The sequence below is a fragment of the Ailuropoda melanoleuca genome, chromosome 3 (genome assembly GCF_002007445.2).
Source record: "Ailuropoda melanoleuca isolate Jingjing chromosome 3, ASM200744v2, whole genome shotgun sequence".
Lineage (NCBI taxonomy): Eukaryota > Metazoa > Chordata > Mammalia > Carnivora > Ursidae > Ailuropoda > Ailuropoda melanoleuca.
In genome coordinates this window covers 116560801-116583114 of record NC_048220.1, presented here as the reverse complement: position 1 = coordinate 116583114, position 22314 = coordinate 116560801, and the positions used below count along the sequence as shown (strand labels likewise).

Below are 22314 nucleotides of genomic sequence, written 5' to 3'. Positions count from 1 at the left end.
TGGAAAAAAAAAATGATAGTCGTGCTACAATTGCAGAATGTACATTTCATAGGTTTGTACCTGATTTGGGCTTAATCCACGAAAAAAATCATCTTCCTGTCTAAATTATCTGCCCTTCCAACCTATGCTTTTTTTTTTTTTTCTGATTGAGCATTCTAATCTTTATATTTCTATTCTTTATGTATCTTTCTATTCTTTCTATTTCTACAACCTCATGTCTGAGCTTGGTATATAGGTTATAAGATAAAATAAGGACAGAATCCTATATCAAATTATATCAAATATAAATTATTATAGCTTACACAGAGCATGTAATATTATCTGATACCCTCACCAGCCCCTTGAGATAGAGCAGATAGCTTCAATTTGTATGTGGAGAAACTGAAGCAAAGAAAAGGCAAACGGTTTGTCTAAACTTAGATAATAATAAGTAGAATCAGTACAAAAAGCAGGTCCTTTTATTCTAAATCCAGGGCTCATGTCATTGAAGTGATAACCTTCTCAGAGAATCCGATTATTTTTAATCTGTGAAATGACACAACATATAATCATTGTGTTTATTACTATTATTGTCATTTATAATGCAGTGGTTGGTTTTCATACTGTGGACAGAAGCTAAAATTTGAGGATTGATAGGATTACAACAACCATGTTAAAAATATTTGTATAACTTGTAACCAGTTTAATTAGGCACCATACTTGATTTTCATGGAACTTTTTAGGGTTTCCTTGAATCAGTGTGTTGGATGGGAACATTATAGGAATTTCGTTTGTATGTTAATTTCATTATCTCTATAAGGCATATTGGATAAATTTGCAACATAGAAGCAGTTGTTTAGGGAGTAAGGATGAGGCACAGAAACCAATGATACTTACATTGTAAGCTCATTTCGTATGTTAGCTGGTATACCCTTCTTCGTAGCCTAACATTGTATCTCTAAAATTTTTNGTTTGTATGTTATTTCATTATCTCTATAAGGCATATTGGATAAATTTGCAACATAGAAGCAGTTGTTTAGGGAGTAAGGATGAGGCACAGAAACCAATGATGCTTACATTGTAAGCTCATTTCGTATGTTAGCTGGTATACCCTTCTTCGTAGCCTAACATGGTATCTCTAAAATTTTTANAACATTGTATCTCTAAAATTTTTTTATGCTCCTTTATCAGTAAAAAATACTTGAACATGTACCTGTTGAGCATGTTTTTATAATCAATATGTATATTTGATTAATTTATAATTTATCTATGTATTTTTATTCTAATACACTGTAAATTTTAAAGAAAAATGAAATGAAACTAAAAATAATGTGAGGAAATGATTTTAAATTAATTTTTAATTTTAGCTATTTGCAGTCACCCCTTCTGCCCCACCAAAATAAAAACAAAAACAAAAACAAAACTGAATCCACACAGGCTGGAGGACTGGTTTTTTGAGGGAGGTGGGGAGGTTAGGAATGTGATTAAATGTAAGTCAGTATTTTTCCCTTGATTTCCGTGTGATTCCTACGACTGCTGGCTATTTTGGTGGAAGACCATCTCCACAAACGTATACAAACCCAAATAAAAAAAATGCATTATTGGGCGCCTGGGTGGCACAGCGGTTAAGCGTCTGCCTTCGGCTCAGGGCGTGATCCCGGCGTTGTGGGATCGAGCCCCACGTCAGGCTCCTCTGCTATGAGCCTGCTTCTTCCTCTCCCACTCCCCCTGCTTGTGTTCCCTCTCTCGCTGGCTGTCTCTATCTCTGTCGAATAAATAAACAAAATCTTTAAAAAAAAAAATGCATTATTGTCTATGTTTCCTAACTCAAGATACTATTTTTAAATCTCAGCCACAAGCTAAATAAAAGCATTGTTTGGTAATTTGATTAGTAAATTTATATAGTCCTCAAGGTCAATTGGTTATTCACACAGAACAATTGGATTTTGTACAGTTTTAATAAATGAGTTCAAAATGCACTGAAACCCCTCACTTGAAAAAAATCTTTAATGAATCAGAAAATTTTAGATCCAGGTGGTTTTTTCCCCAGTTTTTATACATTGCATACTTAATTGCTTTCTGCATCAAAATCATATAATAATGAAAACGTCTCCAAACAGCCACTTTCAAAATATTCTTTCCACAGCAGAGATTTCTTCAGAAAAGTGTTACTTCTTCAGTCATTTAAAAATGGTCTTCTTTACACTAAAGAAATCAAATGATATATTTTCATTTATTTCCCCAGATACATCCTAAGTGACATCAGCTTATGAGATCATTACTCCCTACCCCCTCCCTCCCATGTGGCTAACAAAGGACAAGTCAGCTCTGCCACTTTGGGACGGATCACTTGGGCTTAGAGGTGCCATATTATGTTCAATCCCCAGTTTCTTAGAAGGATATTTTATAGACTTTTCCCATTTTTAAAATAAGGATTACTTGAATTAGAATCACACAGTACAGTCCACTTAACTGCCTTCCCTGAAGGCCCTGGGACTTCTGCTTTTCCTTCAGGATAATTCTCCGCCTTCTGTTACAGAGGTCTGAGTAAGCCTGACAGCAACAAGCTTTACATGAATATTAGCTGAGCTTAATATTATTCTTTTTTTGAATATCAATGAAATATACATCATGGATCCCAAATTTGCTTTTTCATTCCAGTCTAGCGCATGAGTGTGTCTATTAGTGCTTGCCCACTGTCTACTGAGGAGCAAACGTGGATGACGTGAGACATCGCAATTGACCATCAAGCACTTCACACGTAGAAGTCTCCCAAATTGGGTTATTCAAGGGTGGGAACACCAGTGCAATTAAGGTATGAGTCTGGGGCTTATGAAACACCAGTTTCCAGGGCAACATTTTACAGCCCACTCTGCTTGAGTCACTGCAGGAGCTTTGAAAGCGTTGGAGTTTGTCACACCTTGGAGCCTAGAGTATTTTAATGCCCTGTTTTACCCTAGGATCATCTCTGTGTGACAGCTAGAGAAAATGAGCCCTGACTTTCCAAAAATACTTACAGCAAGATGAAGTCCAAAAGGCGCTAAGGAACAGGATCGCTGACTTCACTTGATGCTCTGACCGTTAGACCAGGCTAATTAACACATAAAATTGTCACGGCTTTCTGTCAAAGTGAACTTTATTTGAACCTGTTTCAAAGTAAACACACCAGGGCCTGACATGGACGCATGAAATTTTGATAATTTAGACATTAAATGAGCCAGATGTCCTTTTATTAAATACATTCTTCATATTCTGAGTGCAATCAGCATTAAAAGAGGTGAGCAGGGGAGGAGAGCATGCCAAACAGCAGCAGTAACAGTGCAGCATTTTTAGTTCTTGGACTTGACCACAACCTGTCTTTGATTCTGGAAATTGAAATTATTTTATACCAAATTATTAAATATATATCTCAGAAGACCTTGGGCGTGGCATAGCCATAAGATGGAAGGAGCCTGTGTCCCTGAGTCACCCAGTAGGAGATTCCCCAGTAAACACCTCATTGGACTCTGAAGGACCCCATATGGTTGTCCAGTGGATTGTGTTAACCCACTGAGAGGTCAATGTGTGTTAAGCCACTGGTTAATGTGGCCAGCTGGTCTGACATATCTTGTCCTACTCCCTTTCTCCTCCATGAACTGGTACCATGTCAGTATCTCATACAAGAGAAGAAATGGTCCATTCTACTTAAAGAGATGGAAGATACTATCCCTGAGTGGTAGCTTGAAAAGTCATAAAGTGGAGAGAAGCCTTGTGTACATTAGGACAACTCCTCTAAAGAGAGATTTGGCTTTTTTTTTTTTTAGTTATAAAACAATTTTCAATTTATAAAATTGATGTTTTATGCACAGTAATGTGAAGGGCAATAAAAACCCTTCCCTTCCCTTTCCAAAAATGCCCTTTCATCTTTGGTTTGATATGGTATACAAAGACCCCTTTGGCTTAAGAGATTATCTTCAGAAGTCTGGTACTAAAACATCTATTTTAATTAAAAAGGAACAAGGGTATGTGGACTTTCCTTTATGTCCACGTATACTGTGTGAATATGCCACTTTGCAAAGCCACAGTAGGATACCTAGATGTATCTAAGTCCTCCAGTGGGATTTCTCTTCATTAACATCCACATAAAAAGCTTGAGCTTTCAGTCTACTTTTTGTGAGGGGTCTTCACGTCTTCCAAATCTCTGGAATTTCATGGGATTACATTTACTCCTCACTCCATATTTCTGATAACGCTGAGTTATCACTGGTGTCGACTGTTGCCCCATTTCCTTGGTTGTCTTTTCACATCACTCTCGATGCCATTCTTTCCTCTTCTCTTCTTTAATTCTTCAAAATGATAATGTAAAGGTTTTGAGTGTATCAGACTGCGAAAGCAAGGATACTTGCCTTGCTGCCTTATGGGTGGGAACCGCACTTTGCATCCTTATAGAAGTCCAAACAACAAAACCAAACAAACAGCGACAGCAGCAGCAACAAAGCAGATGTCTGACCGAACTCTAGTCTTCTAAAGAAATGAAATCTAACATTTCTTTGAAGATACTGACTCTCTACCACGAACAGTTTCGTTCCTGTATTTTACAGTGCAGATGATAAGAAGACATTCGTGGCTATGACGTTCCTGGAAGAAAGCTGTTGTTTTCCATTATGAGTAGAGGAAGTCTAAACGTGGTAATATGGTTAAACTCTGGAAGTTGTATCGGGAAGTACTTGTTTATTTTTTTATTTGGTGATCCAGTCTTCCGAAATCTAGACCGCTTGTCAACCTTCTTTGCAAGTAACTGTCTTTTCCAAATGCTTCATCTCTGAGTATTAAAGAACAGAGAAACCTTTTCACACATTTAAGTTAAGAAAATGAAGGAGCATTTTTTTTTCTCCTCTCTGACCAGGAATATATGTTTTCTAAAATACATATGGTGACCGAGCCTACAAACATTAATTTGAAATGTATTTGTGAAAGTTAGAGTCGAATCCAGCACACTGTCACCTACTATTTCCAGCACACTGAAAATTTAATATAAGATGATTATTATGTACAAGAAAATAAGATAAAACAACCACTCAGAAATTCTTATATTATGTCTCTCAGTGTAATTTGGCCTAAAGCCCTAGAAATATGGGCAATTTTTCTCATGATCTTAAATGTGTTTGCTGCAGAAAGAGGCCATATGGTACTCTAGTAATGAAGAAACAGGAAACTGGGCTGTGATCTCAAGCCCATGAACATGAAGACAGTTCCTGGCAGCTTGTTTTTTTTGTAGCCCTGGTTGGCGTCCCCAGTTACACATGAACAGAAACAGAATTTTCCAAATGAAGACAAGTGCACACTGCTGGACTGTCGGGTCCTGTCATCTATCGTGCATTTGTTTTTTGTTATTTTAGAGTCTCCATTTCAGACAGGCTGCCTTAACTCAATTTTCATTTGCAAGGATTACTACATGAAAAGCAGCAGCTCTACTAAGTCAAATGTGCAATAACAAAGTTATCTGCTTTCACAGGGAAGGGGCTGTACGAAGTGGTCCTACACCTCTAAAAAACAAACCATTAGATCTTTATTTTATCTAAGAATAAAAAAAAATGGTGAGAACAAAAGGGAAATGACTGGCAAGTGAACCTGGTTCCCATTTGAACAACCTAGATCCTTCCAGACATGGAATTCTGGCTCCACTGGGCCTTTCCCTGAATCCCTCCAGTACAGGGAAGGGATTCAGGATTTGGATAAAGAACTCCCAGTGGGGTCAGTGTTTGACCAAGTTCTAATAAGATTATTTTTATGTTTCCTCTATGTTATTCAGTTCTGAATAGATCCCAGTATTACAAGTTAGAGGTGGGGAAACGGTCATTACATTATGTTTCTCTTTCCTATTACTCAGCTCTTTGAAAGGGGTCCTGAAAGTTGAAATGTATCTTTTCTTTTGTCTCTGATGAAGTGGAAATGGATTCTAAGTTTTTGGAAAACTTGGTTCCTTCCAGAACAGAAGCAGGGAATGCCACAAGAAAATGAGGAATTGCTATGTAGTAATGTAGTACAAGGTTCCTTGTGGGATGATTTACTCAGTTGATCACTGTCTCCACCCTTCATGCTCTTCCTACCCACCCGAAGAAAGACGCAATCAACCTCATGTCTTCCCTTTCTGGCTTAGTTCCAGTGATGGCAAAAAAGTTGCTCAATTTAGTAAACTCAGGGAAACATATTACTATGACCATTTTGTTATATAATCCCGACATTCACTTGATTGAGTAGTTAATGTTTAGGTTTTCAACTGGATTCAACAGAGTAATACTGAGAAGTAGACGGATTTGATTTCAAGTGCCAGCTTTGTGACCTGAAAGNCAGGGAAACATATTACTATGACCATTTTGTTATATAATCCCGACATTCACTTGATTGAGTAGTTAATGTTTAGGTTTTCAACTGGATTCAACAGAGTAATACTGAGAAGTAGACGGATTTGATTTCAAGTGCCAGCTTTGTGACCTGAAACACCATGGAGGTCAGTAGAAGAAACAAATCTCTGATCTCATCATCTCCTCTTTTTAATCAGATCACTGTTTTGTTTTGTTTTTCGTCACCTCCACCCAAAGGTACAAAATGCTCTCTTAATGCTTCTGGTGAACTTAAGCATGCCATTTGAGCTGGCCTGCCTACGGCAGTGCTGAGGCCCAGTGCTAGTCCAATGCCCCTTATTCTTTTACAGGCTACTCTTGATGTACATACTTAGGAAGAAATTGATGTACTTAACATGTTATTCACTTCAGGAGTGTTTAAAGTTAAACAAGAGAGATATTAATCTTATAACCAAATTAAACTCCAATGGTGAAATGTTGGCACCTAGAAATCTAAGGAGACCTAATTTATAGAGGGATTGTCTAATTGAACCTTCAAATCCCAAACATAGGCAGTTTTCTCTACCTCCTACAAGGCCATCACAGGACAACACCCAGATCGATTCGTAACAGTTTCTTTATCCACCCTCATCCAGATCTGAATGCTTAGTTAGTCACAAGTTATGTGTATCAACTTTCAATGCTTATTAAAGCCCAGCAGAAATCAGTGTAATTGGTTAATTAAAGACCCACTGCCCTCTAAATTGCAATTGGTAACAAAAGTCAATGATCTTGGATATTTGGCCCCAAGAATGGTAAGAACTGCGAAAACTATTCGGAGCTTGTGTCAGTCACGTATGAGCTTTGCTGTCTGCACATTTACACGTCACATTTACAAGAGTTTGTTTTCCTAGCATTCTCCTTTGATTCCCATAACTCTTTTTTCATGTTTTATTGAAAAATAATTAACATACATCACTATATAAGTTTAAAACCTAACGGCATGATTATTTGATAAACATAAATAGTGAAATTATTATCGCAATAGGTTCAGCTAACCTCCTTCCTCTCATACAGATAGGCTATAAGGAAAAGAAAAAAATAGAAATAGAAATTTTCTCCCTGTGATGAGACCTCTGGGGATCTACTCTCTTAGTAACCTTCCTGTATTTCATACAGCAGTGTTAACTCTAGTCATCACGCTGTACTTTACATCCCTGGTACTTACCTTATAAATGGAAGTCTGGTTTTCATTACTCTAAGAAAAAAATGCTTTTATAATATAACCTATATACTCCTGTTAGCAAGCCAAAGAGAAAACCAGTTCAGCTCTCTCATATGTATAAAGGAACAGAGAAAAAACTCCCAGGCAGTCATATTTTAAAGTGAATCAGGGCTATGCTTTTATAGTTTGTAAAAACCAATCCAGTCCAATTTTACAATTGAATGTCACTTAGGATAGGAGTCATTTTAATTTTCATGATCCTGACTCATGCATTTTCCCACCAATGTGCTACTACAGAAAAAAAAAATCAGTTACATTTTAGCAATAGCTCTCCATTCTTAGTACTCTGATGAGAGGTCATGTTGGTATAAAATTGGCATTTCCAGGGACTCCTGATAAATGTAAGTTCTCAGACTCAAGGCTGGAAATTTATAACAACAGAAAAATATTTCTAATTTCCAATGTACCCCCAGGGGAAAAGAATTGTAAGAATGAATGGTGGTGCTGGTAATGGGCTTCTGTGGCTTTATTCTTGTGTGTGAGCATAAAAGTTTATATTATTGCATTAATTGAGATTAGGTTCGGTTGCAAGTTATAGAAAACCCCAATAACAGTGGCTTAAATAGAATGGAAATTTATTTTTTCATTCAGGTAAAAGTTCAGAGGCAGGTGTCTAAGGTGTTCCAGTATCAAGAATTCAAGATTCTTACGGGAAATTGTGTTAAAATGCCGTTTCCAATGTCACCTTGAGAGCCAAGCTGGCTGCTGAAGATCCAACCATTGCATCTGCATTACCGAGTCAGGAGAGAAGGCAAGAAAGACTATAGTCTTTCACCATAGGGCAACTTTCCACCACTCCTACTTTTACATCAGTGATCACAATATAGCCAAATGGATGTACCTAGTTGCAAGGGAGGGTAGGAATGTAGTCATTGTTATTGTGAATATCTCTTCAGCTAAGACTTGGGGGTTTAGCAGCAGGAGAGAATGGATGTAGGAAGACAACTGGAAGTCTCGATTACATATAGAATGTGTGACCTTGGGTAAGTTACTTTTCTCAATCTCAGTTTTTCACCTATGTAAAGAGGCTGATAGTTTCTACCTTTTGGAGTCGTGGGCAGGATTATGTGAGATAATATATGTAAACAGCTTTGCAATGTATCTGACATGACAAATCCACAACAAGTCCTGTGACTGCAATATTCAGCATTTGGGGACCTTTTTAGCAATGGTTCTTTACATCTTAGAGGGCCAATAATGATAGTGAACTAGGAATGGCTCTGCGGTGTGCGTAAACAGGCTCCAGACTAGCCTAGCCACCCACAACATACTTTTAACTACACCCCTAGATTTCCCTATGATACTTTCATACCAATATGGCCTCAGGAATAGGAAGAATATTTTTCACATTTTAAAACATGATTTTTTTTTCCCCCCAAAGACAGAGGAAGCAGTCTTAAAGAGGATGAGAAACAACTAAGCATTTAGTAGTAAATCACTGATAGTAATGTTGGTCCCTCACGAGTATTAGTGTTGATATTATCATTATTATTGTTAGNCACCATGGAGGTCAGTAGAAGAAACAAATCTCTGATCTCATCATCTCCTCTTTTTAATCAGATCACTGTTTTGTTTTGTTTTTCGTCACCTCCACCCAAAGGTACAAAATGCTCTCTTAATGCTTCTGGTGAACTTAAGCATGCCATTTGAGCTGGCCTGCCTACGGCAGTGCTGAGGCCCAGTGCTAGTCCAATGCCCCTTATTCTTTTACAGGCTACTCTTGATGTACATACTTAGGAAGAAATTGATGTACTTAACATGTTATTCACTTCAGGAGTGTTTAAAGTTAAACAAGAGAGATATTAATCTTATAACCAAATTAAACTCCAATGGTGAAATGTTGGCACCTAGAAATCTAAGGAGACCTAATTTATAGAGGGATTGTCTAATTGAACCTTCAAATCCCAAACATAGGCAGTTTTCTCTACCTCCTACAAGGCCATCACAGGACAACACCCAGATCGATTCGTAACAGTTTCTTTATCCACCCTCATCCAGATCTGAATGCTTAGTTAGTCACAAGTTATGTGTATCAACTTTCAATGCTTATTAAAGCCCAGCAGAAATCAGTGTAATTGGTTAATTAAAGACCCACTGCCCTCTAAATTGCAATTGGTAACAAAAGTCAATGATCTTGGATATTTGGCCCCAAGAATGGTAAGAACTGCGAAAACTATTCGGAGCTTGTGTCAGTCACGTATGAGCTTTGCTGTCTGCACATTTACACGTCACATTTACAAGAGTTTGTTTTCCTAGCATTCTCCTTTGATTCCCATAACTCTTTTTTCATGTTTTATTGAAAAATAATTAACATACATCACTATATAAGTTTAAAACCTAACAGCATGATTATTTGATAAACATAAATAGTGAAATGATTATCGCAATAGGTTCAGCTAACCTCCTTCCTCTCATACAGATAGGCTATAAGGAAAAGAAAAAAATAGAAATAGAAATTTTCTCCCTGTGATGAGACCTCTGGGGATCTACTCTCTTAGTAACCTTCCTGTATTTCATACAGCAGTGTTAACTCTAGTCATCACGCTGTACTTTACATCCCTGGTACTTACCTTATAAATGGAAGTCTGGTTTTCATTACTCTAAGAAAAAAATGCTTTTATAATATAACCTATATACTCCTGTTAGCAAGCCAAAGAGAAAACCAGTTCAGCTCTCTCATATGTATAAAGGAACAGAGAAAAAACTCCCAGGCAGTCATATTTTAAAGTGAATCAGGGCTATGCTTTTATAGTTTGTAAAAACCAATCCAGTCCAATTTTACAATTGAATGTCACTTAGGATAGGAGTCATTTTAATTTTCATGATCCTGACTCATGCATTTTCCCACCAATGTGCTACTACAGAAAAAAAAAATCAGTTACATTTTAGCAATAGCTCTCCATTCTTAGTACTCTGATGAGAGGTCATGTTGGTATAAAATTGGCATTTCCAGGGACTCCTGATAAATGTAAGTTCTCAGACTCAAGGCTGGAAATTTATAACAACAGAAAAATATTTCTAATTTCCAATGTACCCCCAGGGGAAAAGAATTGTAAGAATGAATGGTGGTGCTGGTAATGGGCTTCTGTGGCTTTATTCTTGTGTGTGAGCATAAAAGTTTATATTATTGCATTAATTGAGATTAGGTTCGGTTGCAAGTTATAGAAAACCCCAATAACAGTGGCTTAAATAGAATGGAAATTTATTTTTTCATTCAGGTAAAAGTTCAGAGGCAGGTGTCTAAGGTGTTCCAGTATCAAGAATTCAAGATTCTTACGGGAAATTGTGTTAAAATGCCGTTTCCAATGTCACCTTGAGAGCCAAGCTGGCTGCTGAAGATCCAACCATTGCATCTGCATTACCGAGTCAGGAGAGAAGGCAAGAAAGACTATAGTCTTTCACCATAGGGCAACTTTCCACCACTCCTACTTTTACATCAGTGATCACAATATAGCCAAATGGATGTACCTAGTTGCAAGGGAGGGTAGGAATGTAGTCATTGTTATTGTGAATATCTCTTCAGCTAAGACTTGGGGGTTTAGCAGCAGGAGAGAATGGATGTAGGAAGACAACTGGAAGTCTCGATTACATATAGAATGTGTGACCTTGGGTAAGTTACTTTTCTCAATCTCAGTTTTTCACCTATGTAAAGAGGCTGATAGTTTCTACCTTTTGGAGTCGTGGGCAGGATTATGTGAGATAATATATGTAAACAGCTTTGCAATGTATCTGACATGACAAATCCACAACAAGTCCTGTGACTGCAATATTCAGCATTTGGGGACCTTTTTAGCAATGGTTCTTTACATCTTAGAGGGCCAATAATGATAGTGAACTAGGAATGGCTCTGCGGTGTGCGTAAACAGGCTCCAGACTAGCCTAGCCACCCACAACATACTTTTAACTACACCCCTAGATTTCCCTATGATACTTTCATACCAATATGGCCTCAGGAATAGGAAGAATATTTTTCACATTTTAAAACATGATTTTTTTCCCCCAAAGACAGAGGAAGCAGTCTTAAAGAGGATGAGAAACAACTAAGCATTTAGTAGTAAATCATTGATAGTAATGTTGGTCCCTCACGAGTATTAGTGTTGCTATTATCATTATTATTGTTAGTATTGTTAGTATTATCATCATAAATTTAGTGGACAGCTTCTATGTCAGAATGTGTTTGGAAATATCTCATCTGAGAGGGTTGAAATTAGAGATCATAGCTCTAAAATAATAGGAATGACTCTTTCAGGGTTAAGCCAGGAAAGCAGAGCTACTCTGAGCATTTGGGAAATAAGTGATTTATTATAGACATTAGATCTTACAGAACTGTGGGAGGAGCTAGCGAAGGGAAGGTCTGGAGCAGAGAGTAGGGATCGGGCACAGAGTCACTAAGTTCATCTGTCAAAAACACTGGCAAGACTGGGAAATTAAGAGCTTGAAAGTTAATATAGAAGCTAAGCATAACAAGACGACGCAGTAGGTGCAGAGGGGGTTGCCAGGGAGACGTCTGCAGGAAGCTCTCAGCCTCTGTGTAGCCATTGCCAAGCATCTGCTTCTGGAACAGTGGTGTGCAGCCCGGCCCTCAGCTGGGAAGGCAAGCTGATTAGAGAGCAAGGAAGAGGAGGGACGACCTGGGATCTGGTAGGCATCGCTGCATGTGAACGTCACTATTACTTATCCCAGAGTCCTTCAACAAATCGCAGACACTAGTTACCTTTCCCCTTCCAAGTCACATCTAGAACCACACAGAAAAGGAGATTCAGGAAAATATAAATCCCAGCTTAACCAAACAGATGCAGCTCAATCCAGCACAGGGCTTAAATAAATAAAAACTTTGTTTTAAGCTAGAAAGTCACATTATGTGGCAAAATTTGCTCTCCTGCAAGTCAGTATTTATTTAGTCATTTTTATTTTTTATATACTTTAGTATTTGTTAAGGATGTTACAGGGAATTATCCTCAACTTGGAAATAAATAAGCAAGATGATTGTGTAACATTTTTAGCATTATGCCAAAGTATTATCCAACACACCTGCTCCCTTGGAAAATGGAACTTTCATTGTGCTAGTCAAAACTGATTGGGATCCAGGCACTGCACAGCTCTGAAATATAGAATTTAAGTTATAGAAAACTGATAAGATATAACAATTGGGTTTTCTTCTGTCAGAGGTGATGACTTCCACATTCACAGTTTTATTGTTCCATAGAACATAATCTAATCTGCATTCAGAGACCCGATCTCAGCACCATTCTTCACTGCCCATGTAAAATTTATATTTTTTATTCTACTGGTTCCCTCATTAATGAGTCAAACAAAAATTTTTTGTATGCTTATTATCTCTGTGTATGACAATTATGTCTTTAACATTTTGAAAATTATGCTTCGACAATCACCACAGGCTATTATTATCTTTATAAACAAGAGAAGTTTTTAAAGGCTGATAACACACAAGGTAGGTAGGACTGAATGTGGTGCATCTGAGAATACCGGCACTGAGGATCTCACTGGGACTGTGTAATGGAGAAAGGATGCAGTTGCAAAGACATTTAGCAGAAATTAGGAGAACAGGAGTGTTTGGAGGAAATCTAAGCCCTACGGAATGAAGGGGCAATAGAGCAGTCACCTAATTCAGAGTGAGCCTTGTTTCAATGAACATTGGGGTGCATGTGCCCTTTCATTTTACTACATCTGTATTTTGGGGGTAAATATCTAGTAGTGCAATTGCTGGGTTGTAGGGTGGCTCTATTTTTAATGTCTTGAGGAACCTCCATACTGTTTTCCAGAGTGGCTGTACCAGCTTGCATTCTGGCCAGCACTGTAAGAGGGTTCCCCTTTCTCCACTTCCTCGCCAACATTTGTTGTTTCCTGTCTTATTAATTTTTGCCATTCTAACCGGTGTAAGGTGGTATCTCACTGTGGTTTTGATTTGTAATTCCCTGATGGCTAGTGATGTTGAACATTTTTTCATGTGTCTGTTAGCCATTTGTATGTCTTCTTTGGAGAAGTGTCTTGTTCATATCTTCTGCCCACTTATTGACTGGATTATTTGTTTTTTGGGTGTTGAATTTGAGAAGTTCTTTATAGATCTTAGATACCAGCCCTTTATCCATAATGTCATTTGCAAATATCTTCTCCCATTCCGTGGGTTGCCTCTTAGTTTTGTCGACTATTTCCTTTGCTGTGCAGAAGCTTTTTATCTTCACTACCAAAGTCACATTTAATTCTTATTCCCAAAAGTTCATTTTTGCTTTTTTTCCCCTTGCCTTTGGAGACTTGTGTTGAAAGAAGTCACCATGGCTAATGTCGAAGAGGTTACTGCCTATGTTCTCCTCTAGGATTTTGAAGGATTCCTGTCTCACATTGAGGTTTTTCATCCATTTTGAGTTTATCTTTGTGTATGGTGTGAGAGAGTGGTCAAGTTTCATTCCTCTTCATGTGGCTGTCCAATCTTCCCAGCACCATTTATTGAAGAGACTGTCTTTTTTCCATTGGATATTCTTTCCTGATTTGTCAAAGATTAGTTGACCATAGAGTTGAAGGTCCATTTCTGAGGTGTCTATTCTATTCCATTAATCTATGTGTCTGTTTTTGTGCCACTACCATGCTGTCTTGATGATCACAGCTTTGTAATGTAGACTGAAGCCAGGCATTGTGATGCCCACGGCTTTAGTTTTCTTTTTCAACAATCCCCTGGTGATTTGGAGTCTTTTCTGTTTCCATACAAATTTTTGGATTGTTTGTTCCAGCTCTGTGAAAAATGTTGATGGTATTTTGATAGGGATTGCATTGAAAGTGTGGATTGCTCTGGGCAGCATAGATAATCTTTCTATTTCAAGATCCTTAACATAATCCCATCAGCAACGTCCCTTTTACCATGTAACACTTCACGGCTTTGGGGGATCAGGACAGGAACATCTCTGAGGGGAAGGGGGCATGATTCTGCCTGCCACAGAGGGAAAAAATCTTATTGTATTTTGTAAATTATCCAGCACTGGTGTTCTCTGGGTTTGGTAGGTGTTTAGAATTGATTTTTTCTTTTGGAAAGTTTCCATGAGTTCTTTGAAGACCAGTAAGCCTCAGCCCCATTACTGGGAATCTGTTATTCACAGATCCATCCCTGTCAGGAGCAAATACATTTCTGCATCTAGCAGATTCCCGAGTTTTTTGTTTGTTTTCTGCCAAGATCACATTCCTCCAGGAAGCCCTCTTGGGTAGACTCTAAATCAGCTCTAGCTGGCTGTCTTATCTGAATGGCTTATCTGCATCATGGGATACATTCTTCGCCCTTACAGCATGTTTTGGAAGTCAGAGAATAGGGTTTAGAAACAATGGAGCATGATATAATAGGGAACAAAATGGCTTTGAGGGATTAGAATATAACTCAAGCTTTGTTGTATTGTATTATAATGGTGTAATCTTGGGCAAGTTATTTCACATTAATGAGGCTATTTCTTCACATTTTAAAATGATTAATAATATTTATGAAAGCACCAGGCACATTTTTGGCTCTCAATTGTTCAGAAAAAAATATATTTGCTATTATATTACGCTCATATGGACAATGCTTTGCCCAGAACTGGCTTAATTTAAAGGCTCCTTCATTTCCTTCTTTATGGACCATTTCCTTAATTAAAGGCAAGAATCTTCATACCTGTCAGGTATTCAGAGTGTGTTTCAAGTTATACATTCTTTTGGTTACCAGACTTTTAGCGATGGTTACAAATATTTGGGAAGGATTCTGATAAAAGAGATCAGTATTTTCACTTCAAATAGTTATTTCAACCTCCAATAACAAACATTAAAATATTGAGTAATGACATACTACATACATGAATAGCAGGGACAGGATCAGCTATAAAAATTAGTTCTTATGAGATTCGAATTATAATCAGTTCCAAGAAGATAATCCAGGTTTCAGAGAAACACACGTATTCTCAACAAGGATTAATGTGCAAGTCTGTGGAATGGAATGCGAACAAGGCAATCCAAGAAAGGGTACAACATATCTCAAGAAGAACATAAGTACTAAAAAATTAAAAGAGACATTTAGTTTATATACCATTGTATAATGAAATAAAGCCTGGTAAAATAAATCAACAGAAACAGAGAGCCATGCAATCTAATCTTTCACATTTCCAGTTGGAAGTCTAACCTTCTGTGTCTGTACAAAACACTTAAGAGATTAAGGCTTTCTATTCTTAATTCATTGTCATATTTCTTATATATTATAATATTTTTGGTATTTTTTATTTTTTTAAGAATTTATTTATCTATTTGAGAGAGAGAGAAAGGATGAGCAGGGGGGAGGGGCAGAGGGAGAGGAAGAAACAGACTCCCTGCTGAGCAGGGAGCCTGACATGGGGCTCGATCCCAGCACCTGGGATCATGACCTGATCTGAAGTCAGATGCTTAACCGACTGAGCCACCCAGGTGCCCCTTCTTGTATATTTTATATTATACATGAGAATATCTCTATAATAAGAAAAGCATTTCAGTGGAAGGTTTTAACAATGTACCACTTTCTCCTCACAATAGAGTCAAGGGTCACTACAAAAGTCACATTTAATTCTTATTCCCTCATCATGGAATCCATCATCTGGTACACGGGGGGAAAAAAAAGTCCTAAAATACGTTTTGCAATAGAACAGTGAGCTTAGGAATCTTTATCCTCATTTGGCCCCACGACATAATTGCTCGTATCTTCTATTTCTTAGTATCTTCTATTAATTCAAAGTAGAAAACACTTAAAATCGTATTATTTCTGTTCAGGTTTTCATAAGACAGGTATTCAGGGGGAAACAATAGGCAAAGCTTATTACTCTGACTTCTTCAGTAATGAACAGGAAAACCACATTTTTAAATTTTCATCAGTACGTGCTCATTATTATTATTCTTATTCAAATATCATGGTAATTATGGAACATATACCAGAGAGAGGACTGGCGTAATCCAAAATCTTTTAGCTAATTTTTCAGCATGAGATTTTTAGTCACAAACTTCGCTCAATCCCAGTTCATTCGTCACCTTGAAAGATCTGCCTTATATCACTGGAGCCCAAATCTTCAAACCCTATAAAATTCTCCCTTAAACTTTCCATTCTAAGACACACTTCAAACTCTATCCAGCCATTATTTTCTCTAGTTGTTATATCTGTAGTTGAGTCCGATTAACTTAAGTTCATTTGATTGCCAGTTTTTTTCTGGTGGTCTTTTGGGGAGTTGAGAGTAGAAATTAGGAAGTCGTAAGGTCATTAACAGTGGTTAGCTGTGAGTCAGCATGTTCAAAATCTAGATTCTCTTTTTCCAGAAGAATCTATGAGCTATATGCTAATACTACTTTTTACAATAGATAAACATCTACTGAGTTCCATGTATGTGCCTTTACATGTATAACCTTTTAAAATCTTTACAAAACCCTCATCCGGTTTGCAGTTTGGTTATCTCTCTTTTTCCGAAAGGAAACTGAGGCAAAAAGAGGTTAATTAATTTTCCCAAAGTTATGCAGATGATAAGCATCAGAGCCACTTGCAAAGTTCTGTCCAGGCAAAAAGGCCCCAGATTACTAAATATAGCTTTGTGAGAAAAATGGGACTCAGGGCCTCCAGTGGGACTCAGATTTCCCCAGGTCCCACATCACTCACCACGGCCTTAGACAGTGTTCCACTTAAGACTGTTGCTACTGAACAGACAGGAAGACAAACAGGTACACATATCAGCCTCACCCACCATAGCCATTCCCTTTCTGTGTTATTGCCTACAGACTTGCCCCCCAGAAACTGGTGGGACTTCTCTCCATGGCATATTCTTAGTGACAATTCAAATCAAACTATCTCCCCAGAAAACTTAAAATTTTATCATATCTGTTCATGTTTTCATAATAAATGTGTTCAAAGGGAAACAATACACAAATCTTAGTTCCCTGAATTATTTAGATAACATATAGGAAAACCAGATTTTTAAAAAATTAAGCTTATCAACATTGGAGTCTTTACGGTGGAGAGTTGTCAACCTGCCCATCGTTTCCTAAGAAGATTGGATTTGCAACAGGGGCTCCCACTCAATCTATTCAGCCAGTGATTTTATTGGCAACAAAGTCTCCAAGGGACAAAACAGTTGAAATACAGTCTTTTACAAAATTTTTGTTGCTATCAATTTTCTATTTATAAACTCACTGCTTGTGTAAATATTTTCTTGTGATTTTTGTCCGAAGATTTATTACTACAATTATTCATGTCTACTGGGGTCAGAGAGAAAGAAAGAGAGATCAAAATGCTCACATTTTAGCCTTCAGAGGTTCCTCAAAAAATTTAAAATACAATTGCTACATGATCCAACAATTCTGCTTCTGGGTGTATACCCAAAAGAATTGAAATCAAGATCTAAAAGAGGTACTTATGCACCCATGTTCACAGCAGCACTATTTGCAGTAGTCAAAAAGTACATTAGCCAAACTGCCTGCCCATCAGTGCAGGAATGGAGACACAAAATGTGGTGTATATATTTACAAAGGAATAGCATTTAGCCTAAACAGGGAAGAAAATTCTGACACATATTACAATGTTGATTAACCTTGAGGACATTATGATGAGTGAAAAAATCTTGTCACAAAAAGATAAATATGGTGATTCTCCTTACACGAGGTACTTAGAGCAAACAAAATCACAGAGACCAAAAGTAGATTGGTGGTTGCCAGGGGCTGATGGGAGTGAGGAATGGGAAGTTGTTTAGTTGACATTGGTTGCACAACAGCGTAAATGTATTTAACACTACTGAACTATACACTTAAAAATGGTTCAGAGTTGGGGCACCTTGGTGGCACAGTCAGTTGAGTGTTCAACTCTTGGTTTGAGCTCAGGTTGTGATCTCAGGTTCATGAGATGGAGCCCCGTCTCGGGCTCCACGCTGAGTGGGGAGTCTGCTTGGGTATCTCTCTCCCTCTCTCTCTGCCCCTCCTCCCTTCTTTCTCTCTCCCTCAAATAAATAAATCTTTTAAAAAATGGTTTAGATTGCAAATTTTGTGTAATGTCTGTTTTGCCAAAATTTTAAGTTTTAAAAAATGATTATTACCTTAAAAAAATCAACCAGGATGCCAGGCTCATGGTAAGCAATACAAAAATTAGCTATTATAATTTGAAATTAATATTCTTTTAAATAATTAATACAGCAAGGTTGAGGAAAGGCAGAAATTTTGTTTGTTTTTCCAAGTGAATAAACTGAGGAGGGTGGTAGGATAGCTGAGTTCACACAGAACCGATCTTAAATATCAGATGAACGAAGCATAGCGTAGTGAAAAAGGCTGGAGCTACCATTTAAGAAGCCATTTGCTCTTTCTTGATACTATCAGTCACTGACTGGGTGATCTGAAGCAATTCCCTTTGCTTCCCTGAAATTGAGTTTCTTCATCTAAAATCTGGTTGTCAAAATGGCTCATATCTCTAGATTTCCTTGCCCACAAAGATCACGTTCAGAAATTGTGATTGAACTCCATTGCTTCCCCATTACATACACACATGTGTTCTTTGTCAACAAGTTTATAGGTAAGAAGCCAGCAAATTACTACTGTTATGGGCACACTGTTGACCATATGTGTCCATGGTATACGGAATTTTATTTCATAGTAACTAGATGATCTTACAGTATTTCCTTTAGAAGAACCCAGGTACATGAGAAGTGGTATGAGTATAAAGGGCACACAATATAAAATGCAGGAATAGATCATTTTACTGAGCTTGAATGTTGGATTGGACTAGCTATCTAGGTCATTTAGTAGAGAACATATGGAATAATCCTGCAAAGAATAAACAACCCAAGGGAACTATTAGCAAACTTACTTGTGAATAAAAGTTGCCACATTGAAATAAGAGTACGTGAGTACAGATTCTTATAAACCAATCTGTTAATCATTTTCATCCCTTCAGAACACAGTACTTAACAGTAGTACTTACAGTAATATCAGCCAAACGTGTCATCCAATTGTTTATGAAAATCCAAGCATATTAAATGAGTTTCCAAAGTCTCACTAGCTATGTACCAAGACTCTAGAAGAGGATGTTATTTGCATTCGTAAAACCTGATGAAAAAAGGGGATGATTACACAAGTGGCAGCAAATGGTAAAATATGAGAACACTTTCACCTAATAATTTCATATGAAAACTCACCTCATAGAAATAACACTCCTAATGCATAAGCTAAATGTTGAAGGATGCTTATTGCAGCACTGTTTATGGTGGTAAAAAGCTATAGCCAGATTCTTCATCAGTTAAGGAATGGAGAGATAAATCCACACAATATAATGTCAGGTAGTTGATTTAAAAACGATGCATTAGTGTGGCACATTTGCTACAATCGATGAGTCGATACCGGTACACTTTTACTAACTGAAGTCCATAGTTTACATTAGTAGACATCAATGCGAGAAGTTCATAACAGGGAAAACTGTGTGTGCATGTGTGTGAGGGACTGGGTGGGAAGGCTCTAGCTCAATTTTTCTGTAAGTCTAAAACTGCTCTAAAAAATTCCATTAATTTAAAGCAATGCACAAAACAATGCTAAAAAAATGAGTTAAGTGTATACTTTCTGACTTGGAAAAAGATCTTTAATGTCTTATTAAGTAAGAAAGCAGGTCAAAGATCAACGCATATACGTTGACTTGTAAAAACAAATATCAATGAAACATCCTAAATATTTTTATTATGATTATATGAAAATAGACAAATGAGTGAGATAATACACACTAGGATATTGACCTACTTATTTGAATGTACATATGCGTTGAGAAATGGAGATGGGAAAATGGCACTATAAAAATGAAAAAATGCATATGCTATCCTGTTAAACAAAAGCAAAGATTTTTTTCTGTTTTATTATTAAAATAAATGATAACAAATACAACAAACATGAGACCGAATATTCCCCATCTTCCATAACTATAGTAAACCTCTAAGTTCAGACTTCTAAGACTTACTCTTAATATGTAAAGGAAAGCTTTTGTAATATAGAAAAAAACTTCTATATTTCAAAAAAAAATCTTTCAGGACCATGTCACTCAAAAATATGTTTTTAAAATTTGAACTTACCATTCACTTCTTTGTTCTGTATGATAGCCACAGTCTGTGGGAAGCCACGGGGAAACTTGATCTATGGAAAAGTTATTTAATATACCTGTTTAATATTTTTCAATTATATTAGTTTTCTTATGCAAGACAAATCATTATGAAGCCACGTTATGCCCTCCCCAATAAAAGTGAGGTAAAATAGTAAGAAAATACGTTCTTCATTATGTTTGTGTGCCAATAATCTTGTTTATGCTGAGCAAACATTTCTCAATGCAAATCTTAGAATGACAGGTAAGTGAGTGGTAATGATTGACTGTGTTCACAGAGGACTTCCTCACCTTAACAGGGAAAGAGTTGCCTGCTAGGGTTGGTAGCCTGCCCTCTAGGTTATAGGTAGAAGCAAGTACAGTGGATTAGGGAGCCTAATGCTTCCTGATTCTGTCTACATCCCTCAGCTCTGAATTTCCATACAATGATCGCAATACCCGAGTAGACACTTTGCCACACGGGTTATGAGGATGCATTGATGAAGGGGGTCAGGGGATGAATGGAGTGCAAAGGGAGAGTGGGATCTTATAAACAGGAAAAGAAGTTATCACCAGTTGGGGAGTCAGCTGGACTTCCGGATTTAATTGCACTCCTCTCCCCATCTGAGATATTTGCACATAAAATTTCAACTGATGGACTTAAAATATCACTGTTATGATTGCTAGAGTTGGTTTTGGAGAACATGACTTGGATTAAGAGCCAAATAGGCTTCCTAAAACTTTTTCATAGTCTCTCAAATTGAAATAATTACCCAAATTGTCCTAGATTTAACACCCCTCATCATAGGGGCGGATCTCTTATAAAATAGGCCGAAAGAAGTGTGCTTGCTGTTGGCCAGTTCTTCCAAAATAGAGAAGGGATTGCACTACTCATGCAACTTCTCCCAACCTTACAAGTCAAAGGAGGTGAAAAGAGTGGCTGTAAGTATAGATGCAATAGATGTTTCCTCAAAGAAACAGGATTGGGGATAGGATTCCTTCAATAGGAGGAGTACTGTATCCCAGTGAGGTGGTGGGTTATTATCTCACACTTCAGTCTCTGAAAGCAAATAAGTAAGTAGAAACAAGTAAAGGTGACTAATTATAAAAGGGACAACTATTGACTATATTACTGAATATTATCTATTATCCAGCATCTCAGTTCAGTATTAATTCATTTCAATTTAATGCACTGTATCAGCTACCATACCAGCTATAAAAATATAAAGATGAGTAAAACATGCTCCCACCCCTGAAGGAATTTGTAACTTGTTTACCTTTTCTTAGTATTGTTACACAAACTTTCTCAATCATTTAAAGGGAATGAACCATGAGAGACTATCAACTCTGGGAAGCAAACTGAGGGCTTCAGAGGGGAGGGGGGTGGGGGGATGGGATAGGCCGGTGATGGGTATTAAGGAGGGCACATATTGCATGGTGCACTGGTTGTTATATGCAAATAATGAATCATGGAACTTTACATCAAAAACTAGGGATGTACTGTATGGCGACTAACATAATATAATAAAAATAAATAAATAAATAAATAAATAAATAAATAAAATAAAGGACAATTTTAAAAACCGTATCACTGTATAGCTGCTCCTAAATTTTGGGTTTCCTGGGGACCATAGCCGGAGCAGAGT

At 37.3% G+C, this 22314-nt stretch overlaps 1 long non-coding RNA gene across 1 annotated transcript; it reads right to left on the bottom strand.

Annotated features, from left to right (window-relative positions):
* Positions 1-1972: 1972 nt before the first annotated feature.
* On the bottom strand, positions 1973-19582 carry LOC109490134. Its single transcript, XR_002143377.2, has 3 exons — positions 19532-19582; positions 2997-3125; positions 1973-2184 (listed from the first exon to the last, which is right to left on the bottom strand). It is a non-coding gene; the product is annotated as an uncharacterized LOC109490134 (long non-coding RNA).
* Between the last annotated feature and the right edge of the window lie 2732 nt (positions 19583-22314).